The following is a 7,069-nucleotide window of genomic DNA, read 5'->3' as shown; positions in this document are numbered from 1 at the left end:
AATCCACCCATCTAAATACCCACACACATCCTTCCTTCCACACACCCACCTACTCGCACATCTGCCCTTCATCCACCAATCCACTCAGAGAGAGAGAGAGAGAGAGAGAGAGAGAGAGAGAGAGAGAGAGAGAGAGAGAGAGAGAGAGAGAGAGAGAGAGAGAGAGAGAGAGAGAGAGAGAGAGAGAGAGAGAGAGAGAGAGAGAGAGAGAGAGAGAGAGATCTATAACAGCCTACAAGAAATTATATTATAAGCACTAAATAACAGACAAGTTAGCAACACCACTGGACCTGCTATTTATTTGCTTCGAAACTCCAATGGACTTTCTCACTATTTTCTTTCAATATTCCATTGGACCTGCACCCACAGTCATCCTTCCGGTACTCCTTCCGGTACTACCATGGCACCAGCAGTTTTCCTTTGCTCAGGAAGCGGATTCGAAATTCGACCTAGCTTATAAAACTCCCCCAAACACACTCAAAACATCCAAAAGACACACAAAACACTCTCAGAACATCAACCTATCCCTAAAACTCACCCATACACACTCGAACCATACAAAGCACACCCAAAACACCCCAAAACTCATTTAAACACACCAAAAACACCCCACAGTACCACAGAATATGCCCAAAACACACCGAAACGCACCCACTACACACCACACACACTCAAATACACCCCAAATACCGCACACACACACCCAAACTCATCCAAAACACTTAAAACACCCAAAATAAACCCAAAACAAACTCACAATACCTCTATATACCCCCAAACACACCCAAAACACACCAAAACACTCCTCAATATACTCAAAACGATCCACAAGACTAAAAACACGAAAAAATACACCTAAAAAAACATCCTAAGCCACCCTTAAAACACCTAAATTCACCCAAAATACACAGATAACAGCTAATATACATCCTGAACACACCTGAACACCCCCAAAACACACTGAAACACCCCACAATTCCTAAATACATCCAAAATACACTTCAAACACTCAAAACACACGAAATATTACAGAGAAAGGCAGGGCAGTAAGGGAAACTAAGCTAAACATCGTCTTCTTGGTATTTTCATGTTATGCCTCCTACATCTCCTCCATTTCTCCTTTCTTCTTTCTCCTCCTCTCTAATTTTTCTCCTTCTACTACTAGTACCTACACGCCTGAGTGTGAAAACAGCTGGAAACACCTGGAAAACAATGCAAATTACGGTAAATATTGACGAGGAGACAGAGGAGCGGGCCGAGTCCTGGCTGCTTGATGACGTCACAGGCGACCCCGCTGCCTCACGTACGTAGCGTATTTCATTTGAAAATTGACCCCTAGAAAAAATGAAGCTAGGCTCGAATGCCCTATATATTTTGACTTGACAATTACTTTAATTAATATTCACAATATTAAAACATCTCCAGCCTGAGTAGTTGTAAAGAAATATTATATGAAATATGGAAAAAGTGTTGGAATCTTTGACACCATTAAAAACACTGAAAAGTTCACCCACTTCACTTTACACCGGTAAAAAAACACTTTAAAAAATCTGAACTATTTTTTCAAGCATTGCAAAGTTACTTACAAGCTGAAATAGAGAAATAAAAGAATTCAAAAAATGACGAAATCATCACTTTTAACGAGAACGTAAGCCTATTCAAAGTCCACATACTTAACTCAACAGGAACTCAAAACACTTCAAAGATCATAAACGATTTTTTGAAACAACAAAATCTTCATTAAAGCCTCAAATAAAAAAGCAAAAAATCGGCCTGGGTAAATTTCACCGTATAAAACAGACCCTTACTTACGCAAAAAAACTACAGCAAATTCAGCACATTTACTTGAATGAAGCAAGAAAAACACTTCACAAGCAACGAAATATTTTTAGAAACCATAAAATCTTACTATACAAGCCAAATAAAGTCATTCAGAAAAATAGAAAAAAATATTGGAACCCACAGGCTGGTGCAGGCAGCAATCCATCATGGCGGCCCTCGGCAGCGACCTCAGTGGGGAAGCCGGCCGCCATGTTACCATGACAACAAAACCGGGCAACGACGGATATCTCTGACCAGCGGATATAAAGGCTAGACATATGGCTTCATCTTGTGACATGTTTGGCTTACAATAAATGAAAGACGAAGCAAATAATGACTGAAAACACTGTCGCCCTGCCTCTACCTCAGCTGACGGCTTGTTTACATACTGACGAACTTTCAATATTTCTCTAAATCTCCAACTGTTTCCAGACTCAGATGTAAACAAAATCTAAAAATAAATCAACCTCAAAAAAAAATAAAAAAAAACGAATAATAAAACCTAAATAAACGAGTACAAGACACTACAGGGAGGAGGAGGGTGTTGTAGCGAAGGCAGTAAGGCTGACTGATGGGAGGCTTGCACCGCTGGACTCACCTTACATATTCGTGCCTCTCTGGTGTTGTTTGGCGGTGCTCGGTGCAGGGAGAAGCTGCCGGGAATAAGGAAACACTGGTTAACAGAGCGTGTGGGGCAAGCCTGACCGGTGCTGGCCAGAACACTGTAGCCGGCCACCCAGCCAGCTACCCTCCCTCCCCAGCGCCACCTGTCACTGCTCCTTCAACCACACCCACAAACACACACACTAACACACACAAAAGTTGATATGTTATTAAATAAAATGTCAAATAATATTAAATACCCTCATTTCCTCACTCTCTTTTCTCCGCTCCACACCCGCTACGTGATTATGAACGAAAACTTCACTCACTGCTGCACCGTGTCATAGCAGCAAACACGAACGAGCGCAGGATAGGCTCACTAAAATGCTCCTCTCTCTCTCTCTCTCTCTCTCTCTCTCTCTCTCTCTCTCTTACGACTGTTTCTCAAAGCCATAAAGATGATTACCAGGGTTTTCAGGGGTATTTCTCCTGTTAATAATATAGAAATATCATAGATCTGTCAATAGAACTGTAAAAACACCCTTAAAAAAAACTGTGTCACTTCAATTACAGCCTTCAAGAGCGTGGGCACGAGAGCAGGTTAAGTCATTGCGCACATAAACGCAGCATCCAGCTTTGGATCGAAAATGAGGATAGAGAAAGTAGGAGGAAACACAAAATGGGCTACTGTCAGTTGCCTCAGTCACTTGAGTTTCAGTGAGGAAAAAAAGATGAGATTTAGAATAGGCGAGGTGGTGTTCTACAGATTGAAAATTAGATCTTAGACCGCGAATGTTTTAATTTTTTTTTCTTACAATATTAGTTTTTATCTCCCTACTGGTAGCTGGTATATAGCAGCCAACGGTACATAGCAGCTAGCATTCCTGTGGGTGGATGGGTGGATGTGAGGGTGTGGATAAGGTTGAATGGATGAATGGATGGGTGGATGTGAGGGTGTGGATAAGGTTGAATGGATGAATGGATGGGTGGATGTGGTTGAGTAAGTAGTGTCTGTCTTGAGAGTCATCTGACCTGAGTACCATCCGCCCCAGTACCAAGTGACGGTACACTACTGCCCCCACACACCCCCCCACCACCACCTTACCCTCCCTCACCTTGCCACGTGCCTCACAGTGAATGATGCAACACACACACACGCACACACACACACACACAGACGTACCAAACGCACTCCACATAACAGGAAGAGTGAGGTGATAAGTGTGAAGGCGCCACCGTCACTGAGCAAGCAGTTACAAGATAGGGAATCGAACGCTGGAACACGGCATCTCGAGGCAAGCGTGTTACCAGTGAACCAGTGTGCCTATACTTGATTGCTCTAGTTATGTTTCTTTGGTTTAGAAATAGCGGTTTTATTCTATTAAATAATGAAATAAGAGTTGATGGTGATGGCGGTGATGATGATGATAATGATAATGATATAAGTAACATTTATTTCTTGGCAGTAGTAGTAGTAGTAGTAGTAGTAGTAGTAGTAGTAGTAGTAGTAGTAGTAGTAGTGGTAGTAGTAGTGATGGTGATGGTGGTGGTGGTGGTGACTATAAAACGAGGAATATATAAAAGAGGAGGAAGACGAGGAGGAGGAGGAGGAGGAGGAAGAGTAAAAAGCTAAAATATGAGGAAGAATTTAGCTAATAATTTCTCAGAAGTGACGATCTCTCTCTCTCTCTCTCTCCTCTCTCTCCTCTCTCTCTCTCTCTCTCTCTCTCTCTCTCTCTCTCTCTCTCTCTCTCGGCAATATCTATGCAAATTTTTGTGTTTTGGAAGTTTTGTGTCTTTCCTTGAATACCCGAGAGAGAGAGAGAGAGGAGAGAGAGAGAGAGAGAGAGAGAGAGAGAGAGAGAGAGGAGAGAGAGAGAGAGAGAGAGCCTATGAGTACACATGTGACAAAACTTCGTAAATTAGTTAACTGATGTATTTCTCTCTCTCTCTCTCTCTCTCTCTCTCTCTCTCTCTCTCTCTCTCTCTCTTTCTCTCTCTCTCTCTCTCTCTCTCTCTCTCTCTCTCTCTCTCTCTCTCTCTCTCTCTCTCTCTCTCACCTATCTATATTTCAGTCTAACTCCACAAACTTTCTGACAAGTCTCTATGGCTTCTTAGAGAAAGAGAAAGAGAGAGAGAGAGAGAGAGAGAGAGAGAGAGAGAGAGAGAGAGAGAGAGAGAGAGAGAGAGAGAATTCTGTGCCTTATCTCTCAAATATCTACTTCATTATTGTGTAGAGGTCAGGTCTTCCTCCTTCCCTCTCTCTTTCCTTCCTTCCTTCTTCCTCCTTTTCTTCCTTCCCTCTTCCTCCTTTCCTTCCTTCTCTCCCTCCTTCCTTTCATTCTACCGTCTCTGATTCTTTCCCTCCTTCACTTCTTTCCTCCTTCCTCCCCCTCACTCACTTTTCCCTCCCTCCTTCCTTCCTTCCTTCCTTCCTTCCTTCCTTATTTTCCTTCCTCATTTACTACTTCTCTTCCTCCTTCCTTCCTCCTCTCCCTCTCTCCCTACTCCATTTCTTACTTAAACTCCTCTCCTCCTTCCCTCCCTCTCTCCCTCCCTTTCCTCACTTCTACTGTTCTCCTCCCTCTTCTCCCTTCCTTCCTTTCCTCCCTTTTCTTAGAACCAAAGTAGAGTTACATACATACATACATACATACATACATAGATCGCTATTTGATGAAGTACTAAGCAAGGTTATCTTCCTAGTATCTCTCTCTCTCTCTCTCTCTCTCTCTCTCTCTCTCCTCTCTCTCTCTCTCTCTCTCTCTCTCTCTCTCTCTCAACACGAACAGTATAAAAACACCCAGCAGTAACTGACACATGTATTAATTAAGAGAGAGAGAGAGAGAGGAGAGAGAGAGAGAGAGAGAGAGAGAGAGAGAGAGAGAGAGAGAGAGAGAGAGAGAGAGAGAGAGAGAGAGAGAGAGAGAGAGAGAGAGAGAGAGTTAACTACTGGTTCTGTGTAAAGAAAAAAAATGTAAAATAAAGAAATTAGATAAACAGAAGGGGATGAAACGACCTTGAGAGAGAGAGAGAGAGAGAGAGAGAGAGAGAGAGGAGAGAGAGAGAGAGAGAGAGAGAGAGGGTTGCCCAGATACCTACTCTCTTTTTTCAACTGTTCATGTAATATAGGAGTCGATGGAGTTCCGGACAGGACGTAATTCTCTCTCTCTCTCTCTCTCTCTCTCTCTCTCTCTCTCTCCTCTCTCTCTCTCTCTCTCTCTCTCTGGAATACCTGATGAGGGCCTGACACAATACCACACCTGTCAGTCAAGGGTGGAGAGGCTGACACGAATTTTAGTGACTAGTCAATATTAACCTTTAGGGTGCCGCAGTGGTACAGTGTTGCCGCACGCGCTTTGGGGGCCAAGTGGTTGTCAGGTTCGAATCTTGGATCCACTCGGAGTAACGGTTCCCAAATGCCAAATCTAAGTCCTTCATCAGGAGGCACCGTCTCAGCCCTGACAGACTAGGGAAAACTAGACGAAAAAAAAAAAAAAAGGTCAATATTAACCTAACCTAACACGCTACTAATCTAACCTAACTAAAGCTAACATAACCAAAGCTAACGTAACCTAATCTAACCTGGCTGAGAGGATCTAGGAGGACTGGGAGGGTTTAGGAAGGGTCTGGCAAATGCTGGGATGGGACTGGAAGGGGCAGTGAAGAGCAGGGAGAGGCTGAGAACAGAAACAAGGGAGATGAGACAAATTGGTATGATAAACTTAACCTAACGTAACCTACAACGATACTTCGCTCCTTTCCCACGGTCTATATTATACAAACTCAATCCCTTGTATACTATTTTGGCATGTATCTAGTGTAAAATGACTTTTGCGACACCAAGTACTTCAAACCACAAATTCCCTATCTTCTAGTGTACCACAACAGCACAACTAAGGTAAATCGAAGCTTTCACTATCCTCCCCCTGCTCTGTACTCTCCGGCTGCTCAAAACACGAGTATAGAGCCCAAAAATTTGCCTCCACGCAGTACAAAACATGAACTACAAAAGGGGGAGAAGAGGTGGCAACTAGATAACACTTACCATCTCGCCATCTGCTGCCTGGCGCTGTCACGTGGGTGGGTGGCGCGCCGCACTCACTCTATAGCTGGTCTCCGTTTTCTTTGAATGGCGTCAGCGTTGGGTACTCTGGGAAAAATAATTGTTGTTGTAGTAGTATTTGCTGTTGTTGTTGTTTGCTGTTGTTTTTGTTGTTGTTGTAGGAATTTCGTGCTTTGTAGTAGTAGTAGTAGTAGTAGTAGAAGTAGTAGTAGTAAGACGAGGAGTACCACAAATGATCTCAAAGGAAGAACAAACAGTAACAGACTTGCTGGTCCCCACGAGGATATCTAGAAATAACAACAACAACAACAACAACAACAACAAGAGCCAGAGGAGGCGTCATGACACGTAGACCATCCTTCTCACGTTCCAAATAAGCAGGTAAGTGAGTTTTAATTAGCACAGTGTAGTCACCTGTATTTCTTCGATACTGATTGCAAGGAATGTCTGTCTTGCGAAGTTTGGGAAGAGCTGAGCCGTGTGTGTGTGTGTGTGTGTGTGTGTGTGTGTGTGTGTTTGGCGCAACTTTCTTCCCTTCGTTAGTTAGCTCTTCCTTTCACTTGGATGTTGTGCTTGACT

General features: G+C 43.2%; 1 long non-coding RNA gene across 1 annotated transcript in view; it reads right to left on the bottom strand.

The window, feature by feature from the left end:
• The window catches only part of LOC135091183 (uncharacterized), an 8,518-nt gene extending 5,885 nt beyond the window's left edge, over positions 1-2,633 (bottom strand). Inside the window, exon 1 of the long non-coding RNA XR_010262421.1 lies at positions 2,420-2,633. This is a non-coding gene — a long non-coding RNA (uncharacterized LOC135091183). The remainder of the gene's footprint in view (positions 1-2,419) is intronic.
• Positions 2,634-7,069: the final 4,436 nt, after the last annotated feature.

The sequence above is a fragment of the Scylla paramamosain genome, chromosome 37 (assembly GCF_035594125.1).
Source record: "Scylla paramamosain isolate STU-SP2022 chromosome 37, ASM3559412v1, whole genome shotgun sequence".
NCBI classification, from domain to species: domain Eukaryota; kingdom Metazoa; phylum Arthropoda; class Malacostraca; order Decapoda; family Portunidae; genus Scylla; species Scylla paramamosain.
Note: the sequence above shows the minus strand (reverse complement) of the source record. Positions and strands in the feature narration are given on the sequence as shown.